The sequence below is a fragment of the Cricetulus griseus genome (assembly GCF_003668045.3).
Source record: "Cricetulus griseus strain 17A/GY chromosome 1 unlocalized genomic scaffold, alternate assembly CriGri-PICRH-1.0 chr1_1, whole genome shotgun sequence".
Lineage (NCBI taxonomy): Eukaryota > Metazoa > Chordata > Mammalia > Rodentia > Cricetidae > Cricetulus > Cricetulus griseus.
Window position 1 is genome coordinate 141,726,579 of NW_023276807.1, and position 16,446 is coordinate 141,743,024.

Consider the following 16,446-nt stretch of genomic DNA (forward strand, 5'->3'; position numbering starts at 1 on the left):
GGAGCCATGCTCATCACTTTAGTCTATGCGGCCATTAAGCTGATGGCTTGGAGATGTGGTCACTGCCACTGCCAGCTGCTCATACATACCATTCAATTGTTAGCAGGGCCTCTAAAAAGAGCCCTGTGGTTTTCCGTTTATGCTGAGTCAGGAAACCTCCCTTAAAGGAGCCGCACTAGTCTCTGCTTGTCTCTAGCAGAACAGAGCCCACCCAAGAAAATGCTGCTACCAAGAAGCCATGCTTGTCTCTGTTCTTTTCTTTCTAAAATCCCTTTTTAAGTTTTTGTGAGATCGTAAGTGGAAGTTTTTATGACCATGTTGCAGGCGCTGTTATGTTTTATGTACTCTTTCTTACCACTTCAGCCCCAAAATAACACATGAGACACTATATTAATTATAAATCTCTTGGCTGTTGACTAGGACTTCTTATTGGCTAACGCTGTCTTAATTACTAACCCATTTCTACAAATCTATTTCCAAGTGGTCTTGTCTTACTGGAGAAAAGGTCTGGGCCTTTTACTCCACTGTGGTCTGCATCATGTCTCTCTGTGCATACCCCCCTTTTTTTTTTAAAAAAAAAAAGATTTATTTATTTATTTTGTATACATATGCCAGAAGAGGGCAGCAGATCTCATCATAGATGTTTGTGAGTCTCCATGTGGTTGCTGAGATTGAACTCAGGACCTCTGGAAAAGTAGTAAGTTCTCTAAACCTCTGAACCATCTCTCCAGGCCTGTTTTGTCCCTCTTATGTTTCAATCATAGCAACAAGTTACAAATTGAAGGTAGGATATTGAGACAACAAATACATTCTCTCATATCAGAAGATGCTTAAGATGTATACTGTGGGGACTGGAGAGATGGCTCAGAGGTTAAGAGCACCAACTGCTCTTCCAAGGGTCCTGAGTTCAATTCCCAGCAACACATGGTGGCTCACAACCATCCGTTATGAGATCTGGTGCCCTCTTCTGGTGTGCAGATATACATGGAAGCAGAATGTTGTATACATAATAAATAAATAAAATCTTTTAAAAAAGATGCATACTGTGTAGATTGACTGGCAAGGACTTCCAATCCCCATGGAATTACTGAGCTCTTACAGCCTACCTTAGAGAGGTCATGTTAGAGAGAGTCGAACTCCCTGTATTTTTCCCTCTTCAATACAGTCCATCAAACCTGTGCTGGCTTTTCAGTAAACTTTCAGGACAGCAGGACCCTGATATAAATGCTCAATTCACAAGGACCTCACAAAGCCACCTAAAACACTGCATTTCCACAGGAGATGGAGTTGTGTTGGTTGCTGGTCATAATTGATTATAAGTTTAAATGGTTTGTGATATATACTCACCTTTATTCCGTACATAGAGTAATACATGAGTCTATGCTTGGGTTTAGGCATCACACAAGCCAAGCATATCTCCAGTCCTGGTAATGACCTTCAGCAGATCAACTCTCCATTGAGTTCCTGGTTTACTTTTCTATTTTTCTCTTGTTCTTTTCAGGGATGATGAATTGAACCCAGCACTGAGGAACTGAATACAGGACCTCATACATGCCAGACCACCACCATCAATGCTCTGTAGTCCAGCCTCTTTTTACTTTTAGACAGTGTCTCACTAAGTTGCACAGGCTGTCCTTGAACTCACTCTGTAGCTCAGGCAGGCCTTGGACTTGGGATCTTCTCTCTCAGCCTCTTGAGTAGCTAGGATTACAAGCCTGTGCCACCAGACCCAGCTCTGATTTCTTGTTAATGTGGTCTGATGAGGTTTTTTAAGATATTTTAGGAAGAGAATGAATAGAATAACTCTGTTCTTATTCCATTTTAAACAAACATCATAAAATACCACTGTAAACACACACACACACACACACACACACACACACACACAAAAAAAAAAAAATTAGGCTTAAAATTTGCAAATCACAGAAAAATAGTAGGCCCAGAAATATCTAAGTTTTCCGTGTTGTGTTATGTGGTTCTCTACACAGCCTCAGATGGAGGACACACTGCTTCAGTAGGAAGGCCATCATTAGATGAGCATGCCAGACTCACACCTCCAGAACACCCCAAAACAGATTTTCATGTCCTCTGTCCCAGTGACACTAGCAGAAGGTTGAGGACCTCAGAGAGGCTGGGCACAACTCCACCTGTTGTTTTAATGGTTAGCATTTTATTTGGTGAAGACAAGTCACTTGTATTCACTGTAAAACACAGGAAGCTTGCTGTTAATTTTTTTTTGGTGTGTGTGTATGTGTGTGTGTGTGTGTGTGTGTGTGTGTGTGTGTGTGTGTGTGTGTGTGTGCGTGCACATGCTTGTGTAAGTACAGCAGTAGCTTCACATTGCTTTTGTATTTGGATATAAACCCAAGTTGACCACCTGAACAGTCTAAATATGGATGTGTCACTGGGACCTGATTTATTATTTATCATAGATAAGTTGATGCTAACTGTGGTGGCATTTGGAAGGAGCAAAAACAGTCCAGCTATAAACGGGTGGCTAATCCTTAATGCATCAAAAATATAAACCAAACTTAAAACTGGTTAATGTGCAACAACTGTTCAAAATAACGTGTTTCATTATGACATTTTTCACACATGCATGTAGCACTTTGGTCATATTGACCTCATTTCCTTCTCTTGTTCTCATTCCCCCCTCCACTTCCTTTTCTAAATAATCTCTCTTCCACTTTAATGTCTTTAAAAGCAATGTAGATTCTGCATATGAGAGGAAGCATGGCATTTGTCTGTCTGAGTCTGATTTACTTGACTCAACACAACCATCTCCATTTCATTTTGTCTTTCTATTAAATTTTTTCATTTATTTTACATACCAACCACAGTTTCTCCTCCCTCCTCTCTTCCTGTTCCCTCCCTCCATCTCTCCCCATCCACTCCTCCCATGGTTGTCAGCAAAGCATGGTGTATCAAATCGAGGCAGGACCAAGCCCCTTTCCCTGCCTCAAGGCTGGGCAAAGCATCCCTGCATAGCAAATAGTTTCCAAAATGCCAGATCATGTGCCCAGGACAGGTCCTGATCCTACTGCTAGGGGTTCCACAAACAAATCAAGCTACAGAACTGTCATCCACATGCAGAGGGCCTAGGTCAGTCCCATGCAGGCTCCCCATCTGTCTGTCCAGAGTCCATGAGCTCCCATTTTAGCAAATGATAAATATTCTGCCATAATTTTACCCGATTTCTACTCCAGATGCAGTAACTATCTTTGACCAGTGGGTGGCACATGTGTTCAGTTAGTCCGAGGCGTTTGGCAGTGGTGGGTGGCAGCTGTGGAGAGAGGTCACAAAAGCGGCTGCGCTTATCTTAGAGAGTATACGGCCTTGTGGCTGCAACCACTAAATAAAGCTCGGCTTTAAGGCCATTGCACGGACCCTGCTGAAAGCCAAGACCTACTTCAACTCAGTTCAAGAGCTGGAGGCCTCAGGGTGTGGGTAGGCAGCAGTCCAAGCTGGTCCTGAGCTCACAGTGGTAAAACTGTAGGAGGTCTGTGTGAGTCTCCAAGCTGGGAGTAGCTCAGCGGCAATGGGTTGGCTGGGAGCCGGGAACACCTATGAAGAGAGGGACCTTTCCCTGACAAGGCCGCAGGCTTGGTGGAACCCATAACCTGTCCCAAATGGGGTGTAGGTTTCCAATATCCTGCTCCTGACAACCAGATATAGTGGGAAATTACCAATATGGAGTCAGGTAGAAATATAAGGGTATTTAATAGGGAAAAGCCTTACTTACAGAGTGACCTAGCCAGCCGGCGTGGCAGCAGTCTGTCCAGCAAGTACCAAAGTGAAACCGAAAGAGAATACGCAGTCACTCTACGTCACCCTGACCATGCCCTCACAAGCGTGGTAGGCATGGCTACAGCTTCCCCTACACCCATGAGCTCAGGTCAGCTGTCTCTGTGGGTTTCTCTGTCATGACCTGGATATCTCCCTTGTACAAGCCCTCCTTGATCTTGTCAATTGGACTCCTAGAGCTTGGCCTGGTGCTTGGCTGTGGCTCTCTGCATCTGGTTCCATCAGTTACTGAATGAAGGTTGTTGAAAATTAGGGTGGTCATTAATATGATTACAGGAGAAGGCCAGTTCAGGCACCCTCTCCACTATTGCTAGTCATTCTTGTGGATTCCTGGTAGTTTCCTTGGCATGAGGTTTCTCCCTAACCCCCAAATGTCCCCTCTATCAAGATATCTCTTTTATTACTCCCCCCTTACATTCCCATCTCATCTATTTCCCCTTATCAGGGAAATCCATTCATCCCTCTTAGGGTCTTCCTTGTTACCTAGCTTTTCTGGGCTGTGGATCGTAACCTGGGTATCCTTTGCTTTACAACTAATAGCCACTTATGAGTGAGTACAAACCATGTTTGCCTTTCTGGGTCTGGGTTATCTCACTCAGGATGATTTTTCTAGTTCCATCCATTTGCCTGCAAATTTTATAATGTCATTATTTTTTACAACTGAGTAATACTCCATTGTGTAAATGCAATACATTTTCTTTATCCATTCTTCAGTTGAGGGGCATTTAAGTTGTTTCAAGGTTCTGGTTATTACAAATAATGCTGCTATGAACATAATTGAGAAAGTGTCCTTGTGGTATGATTGAGCAACCTTTGGGTATATGCCCAAGATTGGTTTCACTGGGTCTTTAGGTGGATGTCCCGAGCTACCATCTCGCCAGCAAAAACCACGCGGCACACTCCTCAGGATCCTTCTGCAGTAAAGCTTTAATGCGTCTTGAGAGGGAGAGCATAAGCTTACAGAGCGGAGACTCCGAACTCCCAAAAACCCATCCCTTATATAGGCTGGCAACCGCCGCCTCGGAAGTGTTACTCCCTGACTGGCTGAAGCTCATCGGACCATAAGATGTCACGGGAGAGGCGGAGACCAAGGGATGGAAAGTTACAAAGTTACCTAGTGCGCATGCGCACTAGCTTGTAACGGCTCCTTACAGGTGGATTGTTTTCCAATTTTCTGAGAAACTGCCTTATTGATTGCCAAAGTGACTGTACAAGTTTGCACTCCCACCAGCAGGGGGGGAGTGTTCCCCTTACTTCACATCCTCTCCAACATAGGTTATCATTAGTGTTTTGATCATTCTGACAGGTATCTCAGAGTTGTTTTGCTTTGCATTTCTCTGATAGCTAAGGATGTTGAACAATTCTTTAAGTGTCTCTTAGCCATTTGAAATTCTTCTATTGAGAATTATGTTCAGATCTGTATCCCATTTTTAAATTGGATTATTTGGGTATTTTGACGTCTTTTTTGAGTTCTTTATATATTTTGGAGATCAGCCCTCTGTCAGATGTGGGGTTGGTAAAGATCTTTTCCCTTTCTGTAGGCTACCGTTTTGTCTTATTAACAGTGTCCTTTGCCTTACATGAGCTTTTCAGTTTCAGGAGGTGCCATTTATTAATTGTTGAGCTAAGTGTCTGTGCCTGGTGTTATATTCAAGAAGTAGTCTCCTGTGCCAATGCATTCAAGGCTACTTCCCACTTTCTTGGCTTTGTTCTTTATTATTAAATATTACACCATTTTCTCTATCTATTCATTTGGTAAAGAACACACAGGCTGATTTCACATTGGGGCTGCTATAAACAGTAGCGAAATAACACAGTTATGGATGTGCAGGTGTTTCTATTGTATGCTGACTTTGATTCTTTTAAGGACATTCCAGGAGTGGATCATACAAAGTTCTAGTTTTAGTTTTCTGAGGACTCTCCTCACTGGTGTCTATAGTGTCTGGTTTCATTTATATCTCTATCAGCAACATATAAGGGTTCCTTTCCCCCTTCATATTCACCAGCTTCTGATGTTGTTTTCTTGATGGTAGCCATTCTGACTGGAGACAGGATTTATGCAGTTTTGATCTGCATTTCCCTGATGGCAGAAGATGCAAAGGAGTTTTTTTGTGTGTGTATTTATTGGACATTAGTATTTATCCTTTCGAGAACTGTGTGCAGAATTTATCTGATCACTTATTGAGTGTATTATTCATCTTTCATATTACTTTTGAGGTCTTCAAGTATTCTGGATAGCAGTCCCCTGTTGGATGAGTAACTGGCAGTGATTTTCCCTGCTCTGTGGCCCATCTCTAGTCTGAGAATTATTTTCTTTGCTGTACTGAATCTTTTCAGTTTCATGCAAACCCATTTGTCAGCTCTTTATATTACTTTCTGAGCTATTTGGAGTCTTATTCAGAAAGTCCTTGACTATGTCTATTTTAAAACAAAATTTTGATCAGTCAAAAAAGACAAAAATCAACCCAGTCCTGTCCTTCAAAAATAACCACTGCACGTTGGGGCATTTATTTCTGCCATTACTTTTTTTTTCCACACAGGACTTGGGGTGGACCTGAGACAGGGTTTTACTCTGTAGGCCAGGCTAGCCTGGAGCTTAACAGAGCCCAGGCTGTCCTTGAATTTATGGTAATCTTCCTGTATTAGTCTCATGAGTACTGGGATTCCAGGTGTGAGCTACCACCTGTGACTTCTATACATAGTTGACATAAATAATAATAATAAAACTGAATGTACTTACATAAAAGCTAAATACAGATAAGAGCAAAGCCAGGAGCTCAGGCAGACTTGGAAGACAGTCACAAGGCCCCCCCATCCATCCATTCCCTACTCTAGAAGCACAAGGGCATCTCCTGATCTTTTCTGGCTCTCATAGTCTTTCCACGCCCTCTTCTGCTAAGATACCTTAGCCTTAGGTGCAGGAGCCATGCTGTAGATGTATCCATTTGGACTGGGCTCCACAACTTTGCATTTTGATTGGTTGTGGTTTTAATGGTCTCTGTTGCAAAGAGAAATTTCCTTGATGTGTAATGAGGACTAAACTTATCTGCAGGAATAAGGCCAAATACTTGTCTTTCCTGTCTGGATTGCATCACCCAATATGATCTTTCCTAGTTCTATCCATTTACTTGTAAATTTCATTATTTTCTTTACAGCTGAATAGTGTTCCTCAGTGTATATGTTCCATATTTTTATTATCTATATCAGTTGAAGGATATTTAGGTGTTTCCATTTCCTAGCTACTAGGACTAGAGCAGCAACAAACATCGCTGAACAAGTATCTGTGGAGTGGGGTGCTGAGTCCTTTGGGAATATGCCAAGGTGTGGTATGATTGGGTTGTATGGCCATATTTTTAGTTTTTCTTTGAGTATTCTCCACACTGATTTCCAGAGTGTCTGGACTAGATTGCAATCTTGCCAGCAATGAGAAAGGGCTCCCTTTCTTCAGCATATCCCCCAACATTTGTTGTTGTTTCATTGATCTTTACCCTTCTGACTGCTTAAGATGAAATCTCAAAGTTGGTTTGATTTTTATTTCCCCAATTGCTAGGAATGATGAACATTTTTTGAAATATTTCCTAGCTATTTTTCTTCTTTTGAGAACTCTCTGTTAATACTTCAGGCCATTTTTGAATTGGATATTTTTTCTTTTTGACTCTTTGTTGTTCTTTATATACTTTGAATATTAATCTTCTGTCAGATATGTAGCTATAGAAGCCACATTCATACAGTCTTACCAACATGGCTGCCTAAACATGACCTGAACAAGAAAAATGGAACCAATAGATATGCCAACATGGAGTGTGAAATCTCAGAAGACCTCAGTCATACACAAAGAACTACATGCAATGAAGGAATACTGAAAGTATATAACAACAATTAAAGAAGTCATGAATTTGAAAGAGAGTTGGAGAAGGTACATATATTGAGAGGATTTAGAGGAGGAAGTCAAGAATTTATAATCTCAAAAAATAGAGAACTTCAACTAGATGATGGGACAGACTTAATAGACTTCCTATGGGAGGCCTTATCCTCTCCATGGAGCAGATAGAAGGAGAGGAGAGTCGGGGAGAGGGAGGAGTGGAGGGAGGGGGAACTGTGATTGGAATGTAAAAAATAAATTAATAAAAATTTAATAAAGCAATTTTAAATACCAGAAAAAATAGAGGACTGTATGCTTTGGGTTCCAGAAAAAAATGTTGCAGTGGAAGCCACGGGAGCCATTAGAGGAAGAGCCTTCTCCCAACAGGTGGAAGTGGCCAATATGATTACAATGTCTGATGGTTGATGAGATAACTGGTGCAATTAAATGTTGTTATGCTAAAGTAAAATAATTATATAAACCCCCAAACACAAGGGCAATGATGCGGCAAAGGGAAACCATGAACAGACTCAGCTGGAACCTGGCAGAGAGTGAAATTCACCATTATCATCACAAAACCAGTAAACATCAATGTAGTACTTACCATGGTGTACCAATGTAGTACACCATGTGCAATTTTAGGTGGTACAATTTTTTATATTAACTCATTGAATATCCGTAGTTCACCGACAAATAAAGAGTTACTAGACTTCCAACTTTACACAGGCCACGGAGTCACTTGCTCAAGTGTGGAACCCAGATTCAGAGGCAAGAATCTGTTTGTGGTATCCTGGCTGGTTTGGTTGTTTGCTTTCTTATAATGATTCATCTGGATTATGCACGGAGCCTCGTTAGACACCCTGGCTGTGTAGAAGGAGTCAGTTTGGCTGTGGAGGACCTCAACTCCCCATTGCTGTCATTTACTGAATGCTCACACATGTCACTCATCACCGTTCATTTATGCTACTGTCCATCAATATCTTTCTGTGGTTCCACATCTTTCTCTGAGCACAATAAATTTTATTCAAATCATAGTCACAGGAGAAATGCCCCCCTCCTTCCTCATCAAGAAAGCGGGTGACTGGGCGCGGAAGCCCCGGGGAAGCAGCATCTGCCAGCACTCGAGGATCCCGCCCTTGTGAGCTGAGGATAGAATTAACAGGCGCAGTAGTTCGCAGCTCAACATTTGTTCAAGTCTGGCACATGCACACATCATTAGCGACTGTATTTGAGAGGAGAGATCAAGGAGGTGGGGAAAGAGTGGATCTGATTAAAGGAGTAATCAGGGGAGTAGAGTCAGCGTTTATGTAAGAGCTTCGGAGCTAAAATGAGTGAACTGGAGGGCAGAGCAGAGCAGAAGACAGGGCACCTTGGGAGGAGGTCAGAAGATCATCCAGATAATTTTGGCTCTGTGACTTCCAGTGCAAAATTTTGTCCCTTCTGTGACTCCCTGGAATGGCAGCTGCCTTACCTCTGTGTGTGTGTTGCAACCACTCAAAGGAAGACTGGGAGTGAGTGGTGGGAAGGGTGGGTGGAAATTCTGTTGTCTTGCTTGTGGCTTTTATCTTGGCTCCAAGTAGGTAAATATTCACGGGGAAGTTAATGCACACTTGTACAATGCCTGTGTTGACCCATGCTAGGCAATGTCTGAGATGTTCAGAGCAACCATAAAAATGTGGATGCATCTTCCAATAAAATTAATCTTTTTCTTTTTGAGTTGAGGGCTCCTGTATCCCAGGTTGGCTTCCGACTGACTGAGACTGTCTTTAAACTACTGATCTCCCTGCTTCTGCCTCCTGAATCCTGTGAGCACAGGCATATACTCCTGCTGTGCTGAGGAATCAAACCCAGGATTTTATGCATCATTGTCATGCATTGTTGATGGGGGATGTCCTTTTGTACATATGTTTCTCTTACTGGCTAATGAATAAAACACTGATTGTTCAGTAGCCAGGCAGAAAATATAGGCAGGGCTACCAGATGAGAATTCTGGGGAGAGGATACAGAGAGAAGCCTCCAGAGACACTCCACATAGCTGACAAAGGAGTAACAGGTCTGAGCATTCTCCGGTAAGATAAGGCTATGAAGAAATACATAGATTAATAGTTACGGGTTAATATGGCCAAGCAGTTTATAAATAATTTAGGTCTCCGTGTGTCTATTTGGGGCTAAAAGGCTGAGGGACCAGACGGGAAAGAAACTCCATCCACACATTGTATCAACTGGGTCACTACTGGCTGCTCAAACTGGTTTGTGTGTAGAGCTCAAGTTGGTGCCTACCATTAGGCTGAGCAATGAAGGCTATTATAGAAACAGGAGTCTTTGGCAAGAGCTGGTTCCTCCTCATGACTCATCTCAGCATATCTGATTCTCTCCACACCACCTGTGGAGTAGGAAAGGTACACAATTGGCCACCCCCATCTAACATACAAAGCACCTGTTGCCAGGACAGTTAGTAACTAGCAGAATGACTACAGCTGGCAAATGACAGGGCTGGACTGGCATCTGCTGTGCTCTTTCCCACCACCTCTTGGACTTTATTCTTAATCTGAAGACACAAAAGGGGATGCATTTGAAACAGAGAACAACTAAGTCTTAAACTTTGTGGCCTTGACAATGAAAAGAAAAGTAAGATTTTTTAGAAGGAGGATGTGTGTGTGTGTGTGTGTGTGTGTGTGTGTGTGTGTGTGTCTCAGGTCTGTCCATGGGTCTAATGCTGTTCAGTTAAAATTTGTTCTGCTGTCAGAGTCACACTGGATTGCAGATAGCACTTTCACCAAGGCAGCGGTGTGTCAGTCAGAGCCTAGGTTCATCTTCCATAACAAAACCACCCCTCAATACTGCAGCATAGATCTGAGAATCTCATGTCTTCTTACATCATAGTTTATGTCTAGGCTTGTGGCTCTGAACTAGAAGGGCACCTAGAAACCCAGGTTCCTACTGTCTTGTTAGTCTGCTGTCCCTTTGGATGGCACTTTTTAGAAAAAGATTTATTTGTTTGATGTGTGTGTCTGTGTCTCTGTGAGTCCATGGTTTTGTGTGTGTGTGTGTGTGTGTGTGTGTGTGTGTGTGTGTGTGTGTGTAAATGTGCAACCTCGAGCACATACAGATTGGCCAGATGGGTGCCAGGTACCCTCTATTACCCACTTCCTATTTTGAGGCAGAGTTTCACTCTGAGCTGCGGACTTCTGCTCTCTTGGCTATTCTGGAAGTTAGCAAGCCCCAGGGATTGTCTTGCCCCTGTCCTACTTGGAGCAAGGGTTACAGTCACATTCAGGACATCCAGCTTGTTACACTGGTGCTGGGGTCTGAACTTTGGTCCCTGTGACTGTGCAGCAAGCACTCTTAACCACTGAGCCCTCTCTCCACCCAGTGGAAAGCACTTGTATCCACAAGCTAAAAGCTATAGCAGCTCACTGTACTCACCTTCTAGCCCAGAGAAGGAGAGAAAGGCCAAAACTAGTTGTTTCCTCCTAGGGAAGTTACAGCTGTTGCCTTCACTCCTCTTCCTACCACACAAACTTGGTCATGTGGCCATGGTTGGAGGAAACAATCCTTACAAAAGTTTAACCCAGTTGGCTGAGTTAAACCTTCTAAGACATTAAACTGAGATCTACTACTAAGAGGAGGAAGATGGGAAGAGATACAGGGGACAGTGGTCTTCTCAATATTTCTGGTGGAACCAGGCACAGTGTGCCCAGCTGTAGGTAAGGACATACAGACCAGAGAAATAGACATGCTGACAGGAGCCTAGAGCTTCCTGGGACTCTGAAGACAGCATAAATTTTTAACTAAAAATGTATTTTATGTGTATGGGTGTTTTGGCTACATATATGTCTGTGCATCATGTGAGTGCCTGGTACCCACAGAGGTCAGAAGAGGGCATTAGATTTCCTGGAACTGGAGTTACAGATGCTTGTGAGCCACCATTTAGGTGCTTGTGGGCTGTGTTGACTGCCTATAGAGAATTCCAAGAAGTTCCTGGGCCAGCTAGCCTTATGCAGCATTGACCACAAAGAGGCTCTCTTTCAATTAAGTTAGAAGGAAAAACACATTTCTGATATTCTCCAGCATCTGGATGTACACTGTGGCACACATGCATTCACACTCTCACACACACAAATGTGTGCATACTCCCCGCAAGCCGTTCATACACACATACAAAAGAGAAAAATTGATAGCAGGACACATTTGTTAAATGCATATGAAAACACTGGTGGAAAAGGCCCTGGTATTGGCAAGCTTGAGGTTCTGTCTGTCATGGTCATGAACTTAAGGGCAGTTCAGTTAGCCTTTGATCTACTCCTGCTTTGTGCATCAGACCAGGGCTGGCACCGGCAATGGAGCAGGCATCTTTTAGGCAAAACCTACTTGCTGCCTGTGCCTCGGTGGATGAAGCAGGTTCACCATATAAGCTAACCAGTAAAGGTGTCAGGCTGTCACCATTGTATCTAGAGTATATAATTGTACCTAAATTGTTCATTATGTAGCCCAGGCTGGTCTTGAACTCTCTATATCACTCTGTTTCAGCCTTCCAAATGCTGGGATCATCAGTGTGTACCTCCACACCATGTTATCTTGACAGAAATCTTACAGGTCTTCATCAAGCACTCTGCCATGTTTACCAGGAACTGAGGGCAGAATCTAATGAGCAGGCAGCAGGAATTGAAACCTCAATCCAGATGACTTCTTCCAATAACCATATGACCTTGAAAGTGAATATCCTACCCTTGAACCTCATATGGGACCTCTGGCCCTGGGAATAACCTGATGGCAGCCTCATGGATGATCCTGAAGCCCAGGACCCCATAAAGCCATGCCTGGATTCCTCCCAACACAGAAATACTGAAGTTAACAGGATATGTTATTTTGAAGCCACTAAGTTGTGGTGCCTTGTTACACAGCAGTAGGTAGCAAACAGACTCTCCTATGTCTAAATAGTTGCTTGCTTTTACCTGCTAGAGAGCTCTGGAATCTCTCCATTTGTCTTCACTCCTGCCCCAGTCTTGTGACAGTCCCCACAGTCTTCATTTGTGTAAACAATTACATCCTGTATCAGTCAGGGCCCCACAGTAGTGAGTCCTCACTCAAGTGGCTTAACTGGAGAGTGTGTGCAGGTTAAGCAAGCCAACATTATTTGGGGTATCAAGGTGACCTAGCCACAGCAGATAGCCTTTGCTAACACACCCTAACAGTTCAAGGGGAGCAAACCTGGGCAGCAGAATTTGATGAGTGCTAGCATGGAAGACAGGGTTTCTCCCATGGTTTCAGGCAGAGACTGGACAGTACAAGAAAGAGCCCAACCTCACTTCCCTCCCTCCATACCAAGTCTCCCATTGGGTAAATGCATCCAGATAGAGGTTCAGGGTGATGAAGGGCACAGAGCCAAAGAGAAGCTGTGAAAACAGATCTGGGCAGAGGAACAAAGGAAAAACATGAAGAATATCTCCTAACCAAGCCCTCTTTTTACCTTGTTCAGCTCCATAGCGAGCCATCCTCTGCTGAAAATACCACTCCATTTAGACACTCCCCATGGCCTCAGAATGCAGCATAAAACCCCTGATGTACCACACTGTCATCTTCCAGGCTTTCTCTGGGGATGCCTGCTTCCTGCCACACTGAGACCACTCAGGCAGTTCTGTGGAGAATGCAAGTGTTGAGAGAGGACCCTTTTTCTTTTTGCCCATGTTCAGCTTGTGTCTGTGTTCCAGTAACCTAACCTCCTGTGACCTTTCCCCCCACCCCTGCTTTTCACACTCCAGAAGACCCAGCCATTATTTTCCCACACAGAAATGACACTACTCATCCTGAAGAGCTGTGCCCCCCCCCCAGAGTGACTGCTACTGTTTACTGGCCTGAGGGAGTTTTTTTCTTGGAGTGTATGACCACAGCTCCAAAGGGCAGCCCTGCTTCTGTAGCATAGGCCTTGAAACATTCTAACCGGTGCATTCACATTTCTGAGCTCTGGGTACAAGTGGGGGTCACACTGATAAGAGTAACTCACATTTCACCTTCACTACCTGCTACGTCTTAGTGATCCTCCTGTGGTGGATGGCAGCAGCTCAGCCGTAACCTCACTTCTCACCTCTCCAGCCCCTTGGTGTTTTATATCACCGGCTTTGAGAGGCTGACTCTGTGTCCTCATCTCTGTAGGTTCTTCTGTGACCACACTGCTGTGTCCCTGCCATGCCGTTTCTTGACATCACACAGCTGCAAGCCCTGTGGTACCAGAGCAGTGCCAGTCCCTGGAGCTTGCTTCAGCAGCCCTCAGATGCCCCCATCACCCCTGCATTGTCTTTCACAATGGTCTTAAAGCAACAACCGCCCCCCAGAAGCAATCCTTTGACTTCATCTGCAGGCTCTGGGGTTTAGAAAGGACCTGGTGGGGCTGGGGTGGGAAGTGGGCACCTTGCTGTCTTCTTCAGTCTTCATCTTCTCCAGGTAGACTCCTTCCTTCAAGAGAATTGACTCATGCACTCCGATGCTTGCAGGTTCCCTAGCCTACCAAACCACCAGGCTTAATGGGTTCCATGGCTTCATTTGTCTGACAAAAGGAGCTCTGTCTATCTGTATGCCCAGAATAGTGTGTGGTATGTGATAAACTTACCGGGTGGTGCCCATCATCCCTCAGAGAGATGGACCAGGGATGCAGAGTAGCGGGCTGGGCTTAGCACTACCCCAGTACCCTTCAGTAAGAAAATTAAAGCAGGCTGCAGGACAAGTGGAAGACTTGGTTTTGGGACTTGATCTTAACACTGTGATTTTTCTCCTTTTTTTCTTGAGTAGGTGTAGGAAGCCGGTTCCTGCATTATAATGTTGCCTGAAGACACCAAGGTGTGAATTACTTCACAGGCGCTGGGTAATCTCCATCCCTTTGATCTCTGCCTATCCTGTGGCTCATTTTTGCCTGAGGAGCTGAAGCCATTCATAGGGTAATACGTCCCAGGCGGCTGGTCAGCCTTTATATAGGGATGGTTTTCTTGGTTCAATGTCTCTGCTCAGTCTCTGCTCAGTCTCTGTTCAGTCTAATGCATTAAATGCATTAAAGCTTGTCTGCAGAAGGATCCGAGTGTCCTGCGTGTATTTCTTGCTGGCGAGGAATACAGAGCGGGCGCGGGACATCTGGTGCCGAAACCCGGGAAGCTTAACATCTCCAGCACCGCGGAGACCCCTTGGCTACAAGGCGGATTCAGAACTGCAGGATGGTAAATTCGGAGAGGTATGATTTTTCTGGACTTTGGCTTGGGACAATCTTAAAGAAGTCCAAAATTACATATCAGAAACCGAATGTAATGAGAGAAATTCGGAGAGGTATGATTTTTCTGGACTTTGGCTTGGGAATGTTGCTATTTTGGGAGGTTAATATAGAGGCTTCTATGCTTTTACTAGGAGCTATTTTGACTTTTCTCACTGTTATAGCAATCTTAAAGAAGTCCAGAATTACATATCAGAAACCGAATGTAATGAGAGATGGGGCGCGCCTAACAATAAAATATAAGAAAAAAGGATCTCCCGGGATGTCTAGTGACAAGGGAGTGTATACAGCAACAAATAAGAAAAAAAGACCTCCTGAAATGTCTACTGACAAGGGAGTGTATAAAGCTTTAAATCTTAATAGCTCTGATGACTCTAAAAGCTCAAGAGATAAAGTTTTAAAAGGAACAGCTCAGCTGGATGAGGGAGAGACAGAGAAGGAGGGAGAAAGAATGGGGAATGGCCGGTCACACCCCGGTAAATTTAGGAGAGATGAGGACTCGGAACCTAGCCTCTGCCCTGCAACGAAACTGGAAGCCTTGGAGCTGAGCAGCTCAGACTCTGAGATTTTAGACTCTAACAAAAAAGCAGAGCTAGAGGAGGAGCTGCCAAAAGTAAAAACAAATATGAGGCCATTGCCTGTTAATTCAGCGGGTGTACTTCTATCAGCACACCCACTATTTGGAACCGACTCCTTCTTACCATCAGAGGAGCGGAGAAAATTGCAGATGGCTTTCCCAGTCTTTGATAGGGGAAAAGGCCATGCCTGCTATTCAACACTTCTTAAAGGCCTGGAATGCCTGGGGCTTTAAAGCCTCATTAACATTAACGCTGGGGGCCATACCGAGGCCAAGCGTCTCACCTCGAAAACTAAAAGGCCAAAAGGAAATGGTAAAATGGAAAGATATCTTAACTGATCTTTAGAGAAGCCCGGATCCTATTCTCATAAGATCCAGGGGAGCGATATTGTGTTTTTTCCACAGGATGAAGAAAATCCTCTGTGGATCCCAAAAAGATTCAACCTAAAGAGCCTCTACAGACCTTCAAAAGTCGAAACTCCACCCTCTACCCCCGGGAGTTGAGAGCCGCTATTGTTATCCAGATTAACTCCTGCCCTTGGCGGAGAAGGGGTGGAGGTGATTGTTTGATACAGCCATTTACAGATTGCTGTTATTTTTGGCTGGTCTGTGAGAAAAGGGGTGGGGATATAATTGTTTGATGCAGCCGCTTACGGATTGCTGTTACTTTTGACTGACATGTAAGCTCCAGGGCTCAAACCAAGAGATCATCCAAGCGCTTATATTTTGGCTACTAGCAATAGGCCGCCGGCCAGACAGCTCTTGCACACCCGGAGCCTAGGTTCATTGCACAGGGTAGAGTGTCTGGTTTGTGCAGCCCCAAAGAGGGATGCTGAGCATAGGCATCGCACAGAGTTGCCTATTATACAGGCTTCTCTGGGAGGTACGTTGACCTGCATAAGGGTTACCTGCCCTGAGAATTTCCCTTTCCCAGAAAAACGGCAGAGG